Source organism: Thermobia domestica, chromosome 15 (genome assembly GCF_964235325.1).
Source record: "Thermobia domestica chromosome 15, izTheDome1.hap1.1, whole genome shotgun sequence".
Lineage (NCBI taxonomy): Eukaryota > Metazoa > Arthropoda > Insecta > Zygentoma > Lepismatidae > Thermobia > Thermobia domestica.
Window position 1 is genome coordinate 85,625,151 of NC_137468.1, and position 13,441 is coordinate 85,638,591.

General features: G+C 37.2%; 1 pseudogene; it reads left to right on the forward strand.

The window, feature by feature from the left end:
• The first annotated feature begins 604 nt into the window (after positions 1-604).
• On the forward strand, positions 605-1,090 carry LOC145671547 (protein GVQW3 pseudogene; annotated as a pseudogene).
• The last annotated feature ends 12,351 nt before the right edge of the window (positions 1,091-13,441 follow it).

Below are 13,441 nucleotides of genomic sequence, written 5' to 3' on the forward strand. Positions count from 1 at the left end.
ATTGTAGTAATGTGAACAATATTCTTTTTTTTTTTTTTTTTTTTTTTTTTTTTTTTTTGAGAAGTTACGTGACATACATTGTTAGGGCTTTAAAGCCAATTAACCAGTACGAACATAATCGAATATAACGTAATACATGTTCGAACGTGATGCTTCATTCTGTTGCTTACTTTGTGCGAGTGGTCTTCTATTCTTCTTTCTACCTGCAAATGCAGTTTGTTGTTGTTTGCACAACAAAAGTAGGTATTGCTGTCTGCACTTTATGATGAAGTTGTGCAACAGCAAAGTAAAAAGGGAAAAATAATTTCGAAAACAACAACATACGCTTTTGTTCACTAAACTTTACACTGATCAACTTTAGTTGTAGTTCGCAAAGACAGTGTCCTTACTAATCTTGTACAGGGTTCATTATGAAAGTAATGAGCATGATGCTACCCTGACTCAACAATCCACCGCAGCGCGTGCTGCCGGCGCGGAAAAAGTAGTGGGTGGTCTTGTCCTTCCAAACGTGCCCGGAGTCAGTCTGCTGCGAGCAGTGACAGCGTGTGGATGTCGATCCGCGTGAAACACGTTTTTACAAGTTGTAACACGGCGCGAGGGCGCGATGGAGGGTTCGCTCGAACAACGCTACGCCATAAAATTTTGCGTCAAGTTGGGTAAGAATGCTACGGAAACTTATCAGATGCTGAAAGAGGCCTACAAGCAGGAGTGTTTGTCAAGATCCCAGGTCGGAAAATGGCACAAGTTGTTCAAGGAGGGTCGGGAGAAGGTCGCCGAGGAGCCCCGTTCTGGACGCCCAACAACGGCCAGGACCGACGACAACGTTAGCCGTGTGCGTGAAGTGTTGCGCTCAGACCGGCGTGTGAGCATTCAACAAATCGCGGACACCCTAAACATGTCAGCATTTGCGGTACATGGGATAGTGACCGAGGACATGCAAATGCGAAAGGTCTGTGCGAAGCTTGTGCCGAAGGTGTTGACGAACGAACAAAAAGAACTTCGAGTTTTGCGCTGCAAGAAGTTGTTGGCATTGTGTGAAAGTGGACTTTTTAGACTCGGTCGTAACTGGAGACGAATCCTGGATGTTTGAATACGATTCAGAATCCAAAAGGCATAGTGCGGAGTGGCACACCTCATCTTCCCCCCACCCCAAAACGGCGCGCATGAGCAAATCCCGAATCAAAACCATGCTCATTGTCTTCTTCGACGTTCGAGGAATCATCCATTTCGAGTTTGTGCCACCAGGACAACCTGTCAAAGCAGGATTTTATTTAGAAGTGCTCAAGAGACTGAAACGCAGGGTCTCCCGCGTTCGAAGTGACATCAAAGACTCAATGAAACTCCACCACGAAAATGCACCAAGTCACACCGCCTTCACCGTCGTCGACTTCCTGGCCCGGAGCAGAATCCCAGTGGTCCCCCACCCCCCTATAGTCCTGACCTGGCTCCTATTGACTTTTTTTGTTTCCCCGTTTGAAGACACATCTCAAAGGAAAACATTGGGACTCCGTGCAGAACATTGAAGCCCATGTTACAAGGTTTTTAAAAGCCATTCCAGCCGAGGACTTTAAAGATGCTTTCTAGGCGTGTAAAACACGTCTCCAGAAGTGTATCGATGCAGAAGGAGCGTATTTTGAGGAATTTTAAATATTTGTAACAATCGGAACACTAAAACCGTTTTTCTAAAGCAATGCTCATTACTTTCATAATGAACCCTGTATTTATGGTATCTGCTATTTTGCTTAACAAACACTAGTAGTAGTTTAGTGAGAATAATCCTCATGAGAATAACCCTCGAACACTATTCAAAAGCTACAAATTTTTGAATTCACTCTTATGTACAACATTGTAAACAGAAATACTTCTAATGATTTGCATTGATTAATTTTATGAATTCGATTCTAAAAGAATCTTAAGATTTAGTCTAACAGAGGTGTGACTGCATTGAAAAAAGAGCTAACACAAATCTCTGCAAGATTATCACATATTTATTTATGAAGTTAGAGTTTTGTAAACGAAACTAAATAAATCAGCACAATCACTCACTATAAGAGAATCAGAAATCCAGAAGTAGGTAAACAGCATGACATTGTTACTGGGTAATGTACTGAGCAAATTATACTTATAAGTATTTTTAATGTCCAATTTCACTTTTACAGAATTTCCTAAAATGGAGCACAGTGTGGTCAATTCAAGGCACTGCCAATTTCATCACATTTCTGTAATAGCGATTTAGCACATTTCTAATTCATTTGAAGAGCCCCTCCGTGGCTAAGCGGTTAGCGTACGCGCCTTTGGCGTGGGAGACGCGGGTTCGATTCCCGGCGGGAGCTTATGAGGTTCGGATTCCACGTTAATCAGTAGATCCACGTCTCATACAGCCTCGCTGCTGAACGAGACGATAAACCCAAAATCAACTCAACTCAAATTCATTTGAAATTCAATACTAAGAAACGTATACATTTTAGGTTAAATACTTTCTGATGAACTTTTCTTCATCCCACATAATAAATTAAAGCAAATGGTTCCATACAAAACATATCACAGTTCTTTTAAGGACAATATTAGGGTGACAGAATTCGATACAATGAAGAAATTACTATTAATTCTATGACACATTATTTAGTTATTGTTTTCCTGACATTAGGTTACAGAGTTAAACTGGAGAAATTCCTTTCAATTTCCATAAAGCAAACAAACATTGTTCACTCCTCCCCATTAAGTATTGCATATTTCTTCTTTGCTTATGTCTTGCAAACTGTGGAGAGTAGCGTAGATTCTATTCAGAAATTCTACAAATAAACTTGCAACTTCCATGAAACTGACATGTAATTTTGAATTACATTAAGCTGTTGGTTTAATTCCCACTTACATTTCATGAAATAATCCAAACAAATTTATAAACTTGACAGATATTAACGATTTTTTGATTTCTTGTATACAACTTCCATCATAAGCACAATATAACTGATAGCAGAACCAAATCCAAGTAAGTAGAATGCTGTTTGAAGATGGTGTAATGATAGTGATATTTCTCGCTCATTACCAACGGATATGTCTGTTTTTGAAGATATTTCATCATATATAGAATCATGTCTCCATTTATCACTGAAACCAGCTTCTATTAACCTACTAATGAGAATACTCATCCTTGGTACATAGGGTGAATGCTTCGTGAGTACAAAAGATCCTAGGACAGTACCTACCCCAGTACGTGAAATGTGAAGTAAGTGAGGACCATTTGTTACTTTCAGACAGGTTACTTCTAAAATTAGGCGAAATCCAAAATATACACGATCTCTAAGATATGCCACATTACCTACTGCTTTCTGTAGATATGTTTTGCTGATTTTTATTGGGAGCATTCTTGTAGTGAGTGTTTGATCATACGAACTCAACACTGCAAGAAACTGAGGCAATCCTGTGAACATTAATTGTGCTTCAACAATGTCAGCTAAAGACTCAAATTCGGGTTCGTATCGTGGGTTCATCATGACTCTGACAAAAGCTGCTTCATATAGCGTTCTTATGATAATTGACCCTAATAAGGAGAAAATCAATATTGTTTTCAGAGCTCTTCTTATTGGAATTGCAGGTGTAGCGCCTTGCAGAAATATGGATAATAAGTTCAACACAACTTTGATAAACTCTTCAGATGTAATTGTTTTAAATAGCAACCACGTAGTAAATAGTTCACTTATAAGAATATATATTATCATTCCTAACACTGAAAGCCACATTATCACATCAAACGGAAGAAAGACACACAACCATTGTGGTATAAGGCTAGCCTTTGGACAAAGAAACACAAAGTCATCAAAGTAAAATATTGTACAGAAATCAGCAGCTCTAATTCTTTGTGGAAGCAATAACATTATAGTTGGGCAAATATCCGAAAATCCCGTTATCACTTCACCCAAAGGTCCGATCCAAGTGCCATTCGGTAGCTCCCGGTTTAACATTCTGGGCTGATATTTCTCAAAGAGGATTGGAGTAAAGTTCATACTTTGCTTTACAGTTTCGAACAACTTACCTGCAAATCCTGAATAATCAAGCTCTCCGTTTAGTTTCTGTTGCAACCACAGGTAAGGTCTATAGTTATAGGTACTAACATATAAAGGGTATCCATAAACGTTTTTAGTATTGTCTTGCAATTTTATGACACTTGAAGGCGCTTGAATATTTCTTTCCATAATCTTCCTCGTAAAAGGATTGTATGATACCAATTGCAAGTTGTCAAGATTATTGTTGGAATTTTCTTTGAGAGCAATTTCCTCGGTCAGAATTTTCTCATTCCAAAAATATTGAAATATAATGTTTAAGTCAGTAGAATGTGGAATATTATTCACAAATACAAAGTACATTTTGGCTCTTCCGTTCCAATAGAATGTCCTTTTAGCTTGATCAAGTACATAAGTCAGATTCTTGAAATCGCTTAACATGAACATGAAGAGATGACTCTGAAATTCATCGTTTTCTTTGAAGGGATAAGCTAATGGTTGATTGATATCCTGAGTTAATACAGGTATGGAACACGTTTCCAGAAGACGAAAGAGGTATTCGTTGAGAGCATTTTCTACTTCTGTTTCATACAATATTGATAATTGTCGTGCGTCTTCTGAGTATTGAGTACAAATATAGGAAATAAAGGTGGAACTGAAGATTTCAATTTTATTCTCAGGATAGCTTAGGATTTTCTGCTTGAAACTAAGTGATCCATAGAATTGGAGGGGGATCAATACAGAGTAGATTTGCTCCAATATTCCCAGCATCATTTGTGAATTAAACTGTAGAAAGTTAACCTAAAAAGAAACAAAAATAAACACAGTGATAAGAACGAAAGTTATGAATGAATAACAATACCCACTTGCTTAGTTTAAGAATAGGATTGTGTTTAGTAGTACTGTTACATTCAGTTGTAAGTGTATGAGTAAATTATTTTGTCGCTAAGGCGTTAAATAATGGTGCGGAGCCTTAGGTGAAACAAATTTCCCAGTATTATTTATATATGATAATTTCAGTTTTTTTCAGTTTTTCAAAGCTTTCTCCAAATTCTCATCCTCAGAAGGTAGACTCAAAAATAAATTTTAATAACCAAACAACCATTTATTCATAACCATCATTAGTACTTAAAGGAGTATCCCTATACTTCAACTTCCTTTCTACAGTTCCTTTCACCGATAACGGAGGATGGTAAAACATGGATATTTAGATAGAGCACATACTAGTTCCTCTGTAATTCCTTAAACCGCTTGGGATAGGTCCTACAGTTTCAAAGTTAGGGAGTTTTGAAAAGTGATTTTTCGAATTTTCCATGGATCATAACCCTGAACGGAGACGTTTTTCGGCCCATGTTTATCAGAACTTTTCTCTTTCATTTCATATAAGGAATCGCCTCCCAAAGTTTTTTTTTGGTAGAGTTACCTACCACCCTGTATATGTACTGTTTTTCCTTTAAACACTTCAAAACTGAGTACCGGTATTTAATCTTTTTATACCTTTCTGTGCTTATAGCAATTACTGTTCGACAAGCCTAATGCACAACCATACCAAATATATGGAACACCGACTAAAACACAAATCACTAGCATGTACGCTTATCATGATCAAGTGAAGTCACATCTGGATAATACTGTTTTATTTGAAGAAAATATATAAAATCTTATCACTGACATGGATATATTTGAGGCGTATAGTTTCTAAATCCGCTATCTCCAATTTTCAAAAAAAATGAGGTAAGTAGATTTACTGGTATTCCTTTCCATGCCCTACATGATGATGAAAAGAGTTGTTTGAAATGTCGCCACCTCCACCCTCAATTACTGCTTTAAAGTTCAGGGTATTCTTCAAAAGCCGCCATCTACACTCAGCAGTGTGTTTGTAAACCCCATCATCTCGATTCTATTGTATTCTATGCTGTGAATTGAAGACCGACGTTAATGAAAAAAAGTTGCAAGATGTTGTTCAACTCCTAACGAAACATTTCGGGGAGAATTGGCATGCTAATTCAAACTTAGCCATTTATGTTGATGCTGAAAAGAGACTGACTGCGTCAACAGAAGAAAGTGTAGATGAGGATTAGGCTGAATGCCAGTGTTTCGAACATGATTCTGATGAGAACTATATCTGAAAACAGTGTAAAGATCACTTTCAATCCTTTTCTTTTTGGTAAAGGTGGCATTTATTCCGAAGTTCCCATCCTGTTATGTCAGGCTATGTTAGGTTAGGCTAGGTCCCAATGGGTTAGATTAGGTTAGTGAGGTGAGGTTAAGTTAGTTTATGTGATGTTAGGAGAGGATATTTCTAAACGGGCTGGGAACTTCGGAACTTGACCCGTAAATGTAGCTAACGTACTATGATTAGAGCTTCATTTTTTCCTTGTTTGTGCACATTATAATGTCACCCAACAAGTTAAAATCGTTGTTTAGATTCAGTTTATCTCCATCTACTGTTCTGTTCTGAAATAGTTATCAGAAATTATAATAGTAATGACTTGGAAGCAAATAAACCCCAAAAAACTTAAGTACGTTTGTTTCAAAGTCCTCCATCTCCAAAAGTTGTTTTCAAAATCCGCCATCTCCAAACTGCTTTCTGCAATAACCGAGAAATGAGATGAGAGAGATTTTTGTCATTTGGTAGTTATAATGAATGTCCAGAAAGCAGTAAAGTATGTATAAAAAGAAAATTTTATCTCACATAATCTCTGAGTTATCAGTTTTTCCTGTTTTTCTCGAAACCGTTTATGAAGGAGATGGCGGATTTAGAAACTATACGCCTCATTTGAAGTCAACATTTTATACACAGAATATAAAATGTTTTTTTTCTTTTCTTTCTTTTTCGAAAATATCTGGCAATATTTATGGGTTACATACATATACAATTATACATATAACCGAAACATAATATATTCAAAAATTGACTGATGAATACAATTTTGAATTTAGACCAGTGGGTTATGAATAACGTACTTGACTATGGCAGGCTCAGAACCTAAGTTGACGCCCTATTTCAACTTCATGCTTTTCACCCTTTGCGTGTCTGTTAAGATTTACAAGCCTTAACCATTTTTAAATAAAATAATAACATTATTTTTTTTTACTAAACCAGAGTTTTATTTTTTTTTTCATTAGCAAAAGGTAAACAAGTTACTTCCATGTTATTTAAATGATTAACATATTCCAAGATATAGAGTGTTCCATTTCTTCTATTTTCAAGGAAGAACTATAGTCTGCGTCACCCAAATTGGCGTGTAGCATCAGCCAATAAGCTCGCAGTGCGCTGTTACTAAACCTTCAGGAAGAAATCTAATTATTCATAATTGATTTTGTTCGTGTTTCTGGACCCCTGAAGGTTTAGTAACAGCGCACTGCGAGCTTATTGGCTGATGCTACACGCCAATTTGGGTGACACGGACTATAATACATTACCTTTGTTACTAAAACACAAAAATATACAGAAAACTGAAAAATGCGAAATTATTATTTTTTTTTTAAATCTTGCCTTCTCTAAATAAATCTATCTGTAAAGTTGAATTTGCTACTCTAAAATTTGGTAAATAACTTTTTTTCAATTATAATTTGAATACATTTCTAATACATAACTAATACATTTTAATCATCACATGAGGATGATGGATTAAAACAACAGAGTAAATAATTAGGCATAGACATTATATTTGTCCTTGGTGTTTTGTTCGTACTAACTGAAAGAAAAACGTACATCTCAAACATCGTATGAGATTACATGAGGCTTCTGCCACATATAAAGATGGAGTTTTTTTGAACATTTGAAAATGGATGTGGACCATTTGAATAAACAAATTTTCCAGAAATTCGCGAACTAATTGATTACCTGGTGTTTGTATTAGCAAAGATCCTTTATTTATTATTCCTGAGTTTCTTGTCTCTTCTGTTAAAAATCTGAAATAAAATAAATGAAAAACACAATATATTTGTAATATGCCTGCCTGGATAAGTACACATTAACATAATTTTCATGTGATTAAGAGTTCGAGATGCCTTAGATTCAGTAAATAAAAAGAAGTTATTGGAAAAGATCTCATATATGAAAATATTAAATAAGATTTCACTTGTTTAGCACAGTTTCATCCAACCAGTATTTTTGTATGCAATTGTTTCCATATATGTACAAAATACTATTAACATGTGCATGCTAGTGTAAGATCTTATTGCTGGACGTTGTGGACATTCATGGTATAAAAATGAAATGAAATCTTTGAGTTTAACGTTCCATGATTAGGCCGTTTAGGCTAAGGGAGACAGATTATCAAGGCAAGTAAATGATGATAAAAGAATCGGTGGAATGAAAGGTAGGAGGAAACGGGAGTACTCTAACAAAACTCACCGATACTATGTTGTCTACCACAAAATTACTTGACTGTTGATTGAACCAGGCACCCCATATACCACAGGTAAGCACTCTACCACTGAGTTCCCGTACTCCCCGACATAGCAGAATGGAAACAACATACAATCCGGTTGATTAACTAACGGTCAAGTAATTTCCTTTGGTTAATATCATTATTCGCCTTATGTGAATAAGAAAGAGAGGCAATGTAAGGGAAAGTAAATCAAAGTTTTCAACGGTACGATACTCGAACACATCTACCTCTTCAATCATAAAAAAGAAAATGAAATTTTCGGGTCTTACGTCCCACGGTTAGGCTGAAAGAGACGGTCATGATAAGAGATGAATGAAATGGTGGAATGAAAAAACTGGGAGAACCCCGAGAAAACCCACGCACACGGTGTTTGTCCACCACAAAGTTCACTTGGTGGGAGCAGGGTTTGAACCCCGGACCCCAAGCACCAGAGGTGAACGCTCTACCACTGAGCCACCGCGGTCCCAATCATAAAAGAAAAGAGCAGCATTATTAATTCGTATAATTAACTAGATATATTTTATTGTGTTAGCATACTTTAATATTATAACTCCTTGAAGAAGCCGGGTCTTTGTAATTCAATATGACAACTCCAATGCAAGACATGAAAAACACATCTTCGCAACCATAGCCAGGGATAGAAAGGAAGAGATACAAAAGGCACACATAGCCTATTTATATAGCCTATCTGGAAGGCACATACTCAAAGCTACAAGCAATACGTCACCTATCTTGCAGTAGTATCTTCTAAAGCTCTGCCTCTTACCCTTGAGCGCATGCAATGTTGCCAAACGTATTTTGAGATGGTAGATAACTATTTCCTTGAGTGTACTTACTTGCATATTGCTAGTAAGTTCGAATTGTGTCCATTCTTGAAAGAATACCATAATCTGTGCTTTATGTTTAAACATCCTGTAGCTAGGAACAGTTCATCATAACACAAGTCCTGTTTTTCTCTCCACAATTGTAATTTTCGTTTTAAGGTATGCATGCCTTGTTTTCGTATAGTGATATCGCCCGACATATTTAAAGAACTAATTTCCACTATAAACTCAAAGAATTTAAACTTAGCGCCCTGTACGTATGGTAATTTTAATAAAATTATTCAGACCTTATTTCAATTTTGATTATAGCTGCCAAATAGGTTTAACTAACTTTTCATACGCTTGGTTGGTAATAAAATTACTCTCAGCAATTATGCCTATATATATATATATATATATATATATATATCTAGACCCTATATAGGCCTATATATATGTCAAAATAAACTTTCTGAGTAACTACGCTGTTATTATTTCCCTGACCTATCATGCCTGCAATCTTGATGTCACTTGTCGTTCATTTTTTACATTTATTTGTTTTCCCCCCTGTTAACTTTTGCCCTATGATCGATAATATGATCCCTCATAAAACTACGTTACTGTACTCACGTTATAATTTTTCTACGTTTGTCTAACTAACTAAAACTAACTCTATGGCCTATGGAACCCGGAGGTTCAGTGCCGCGTTCACAGAAGCTCTCCACTGACTTCTATCCTTAGCTGATTGCATCCAGTTTCTACTTTGTATTCCTATCTCTGCGAGATCCATCTTAATATTATCCTCCCATCTGCGCCTAGGTCTTCCTAATAGTCGTTTTCCTATGGGTCTACCAGTCAAGACTTTGAAAGCGTTTCTACTTTCTTCCATTCTAGCTACATGACCTGCCCACCTAAGCCTCCTAGACTTGACGACCCTAACAATGTTGGGTAAACCGTATAAACTATGTAGTTCCTCGTTATGGAGCTTCCGCCATTCCCCATTCTCGTTCCTCTTGGGTCCGAATATTCTTCTCAGGATCCTGTTCTCAAATACTTTCAGTCTATGTTCTTCCCTCAGAGTAAGCGACCATGTTTCGCAACCATACAGAACAACAGGCATGATTATCGTTTTATATATTTTAAGCTTCAAATTCCTCGACAGAATTCGCGACGACAAGAGATTTTGAACCGAGTAGTAACACGAATTCCCTGCTTTTAGTCGACATTTAATTTCTTCGTGAATATGATTTTCGTCTGTTAACATTGATCCTAAATATTTGAAAGTATCAACTTTATCAAAAGCATTATTTAATATTTTAACGCCTCCACAATTTGCCGTATTACGGTCCCGACGTACTTCCATGTATTTAGTTTTCTCTGCATTTACTTCTAAACCCATGTCCCTGCAAGCGTTTAATAAGATCTCTGCATTTATTTCTACTGTTCTCCTATCCTCCCCTATTAAATTTACATCATCAGCATATGCCATAACCTGGTGAATGCCGTTCAACTCTAAGCCCTGGTTGCTATCTTTGATTTTCCTTATGGCGTATTCCAGCACAAAGTTAAATAATAATGGCGACAACGCATCTCCTTGTTTTAGGCCATTTTCGACGTGGAAGCTCGTGGACAAAAATTTTCCTACCCGGACTTTACTTTGGGATTCACTTAAACATATCTTAATTAATCTAATTAGCTTTCTCGGTATTCCAAGTTCTGTAAGAACGTTGTATAATGTTTCTCTCCTAACCGAGTCGTAAGCCTTTCTAAAATCAATAAATAGTTGATGTACCGGGGTATTGTATTCCCACTTCTTTTCGAGTATTTGGCGAATGGTAAATATTTGGTCGATAGTTGATCGATTTCGTCTAAATCCGCACTGATAATCTCCAATAATTTCATCCGCGTATGGGGTCAATCTTGCTAACAGAATATTTGAAAGGATTTTATAGGATGTTGACAGAAGAGAAATGCCTCGATAATTATTACAGTCAGTTTTGTCGCCTTTCTTGTGAATTGGAACAATGATTGACTCTTTCCACTCTTGTGGCAATTCTTCCTTGTTCCAGATAAGGAGAATGAGTTTGTGTATCTTGTTCCACAATTTTTCGCCTCCAGCTAAAATTAACTCAGCCGGAATTTCATCTACACCCGGAGATTTCATTTGTCTAAGGAAAACTAAACACCTATTGATTATAATAACGTCCTTCCCATTTCCTGTAATTACTCAACGTTTCCACCATGTCACTTTATGTTTCTTTATGTATCTTGTGTCACGTCTAGATACATTTTTGCGACAATAAAAATACTTAAAATCCTTACTTTTAATACAAAATGGTAGTTCGTTTCTAGCTTTTTCTTCGAATTTGACCACCTATAAATCCACTTATTTTTTGAACTGTTTGGCTAGAATTGCAATTTTCTTTAATGTTTGTGCCAAAATAAGTGTGTGACTATGCACTGTTACTTTGAATAACTTCACATTCACTAATGAGAAAATTTTAAACTCATAAATACAAGAACATTGGCCTAAAGATTTATGTTGCATGACGTTTGATAAGTTTCTTTTCATTTTCTTTATTAAGAAAAAGTACCTACTATTTTATTTTAAAGAAAAAGATTTTTAACATTGACCAATAAATTTCTCAATAAGAACATGTGCAACACATTTAAGATTTTCGTAAACCAGTCTCAAAACAACACGGTCACGGTCACGGTCACGGTAATTTTGAAGTTCTGAGTAGAGTATCGGGCCGAAGTCCCTGACTCCATGAGTTAGATGGTATAAAAGATATATACAACATGTGCAGGTGATTTGTTGGGTGGTACTATTGTTTTGTTAGGCGTGGTAGACTACAAAGGCAACTGTCGCAGAGTAGCTGATGATGATATCAGTGCGAACGCTGGGAAGATATTAAATGCGTGGCGTGCCATAGACATTTCGTAGAGCGAATTCGGTGCCGATGTTAGCTATTGCTGGATTAATGTGTTTGGGTAAAGTACACCAGAACTTACTGTGAAGATGTCGCAGTAGTTCTCTAACAGTAGGAAGCTCTAAATCTTCCAGAATTTGTCTGTTTCGTGTATATCTGTCGTGACCAGTGATTATACGACCAGCTCTAGTTTGCACAGTTTCAAGTGTTCGAAGGTGACTGTATGAAGCGTGTTGCCAGATAGGGTATGCATATGAGAGGGTGGACAGGACTATCATCTTAAGTATGTGAACGCGGACCTCATGAGAAATTGAACTGCAGCGAAAGATGGGATATAACGCTGAGATTTTTCGTAAAGCTCTTTGCTTTATGTCGCTGATATGTGCGGCGAACGTTAGCCCACGGTCTAAAGTCACTTCTAAGTATTTGGCGTGGGTGGCGTGAGGAATGTGTGCGTTCTCATAGATAAGATGTCATGGGACGCGGATGAGTCTTCGACTGTGGATGATAGCACAGCTTTTGTCTGTATTTACTTTAATCCTCTAACGTCTTGTTCATTCCTGAAAACTTGTTAGTTGACATTGCATATAGATGTAGCATTGGCAAGGGAGCTACTGTTCGTGAAAAAGGCAGTACCATCGGCGTACGTTGCGAGAAAGCAATGTGGTAGGGTCGGAAGATCTGCTGTATACAGAATATATAAAAGCGGTGAAAGTACAGCGCCCTGTGGAACACCTGCTTTGATAGTCCCAGAAGAGGATTTGACACCGTCAACAGACACATGAAATTTTCTGCCAATGAGGTAAGAACGAAGTAAATGCAGAAGACGATCTGGAAGACCTTGGGTGTATAGTTTATATAACAGCCCTGCTAACCAGACTTTATCAAATGCTTTTGAGACATCCAGATATACTCCAAGGGTGTGTTGGTTTTTGTTGAAAGCCACTGATAAGTGATTTACTACGCGTACGAGTTGCGTAGTAGTACTATGTTGTGCTCGAAACCCAAACTGATGGGATGGTATGAGATCATTATTGACTACATGCTGTCTCAGCCTCCAGAGTAACACACGTTCAAATAATTTACTTAAGTGTGACAAAAGACTGATCGGCCTATAGTTTTCCGGGAGCAACGGATTTTTTCCAGGTTTGGGTATGGTGATGATACGAGCTTCCTTCCAGGTCTTTGGAAAGTTGAAGGATGGCATTAAATAAATAGGTTAAGAAGACCAGTAATTTCCTTGTTGGGTGTTTCAGTATCTCAGTTCTAATCCCATCAGGCCCAGATGCTGTCCTTGCCGGCAG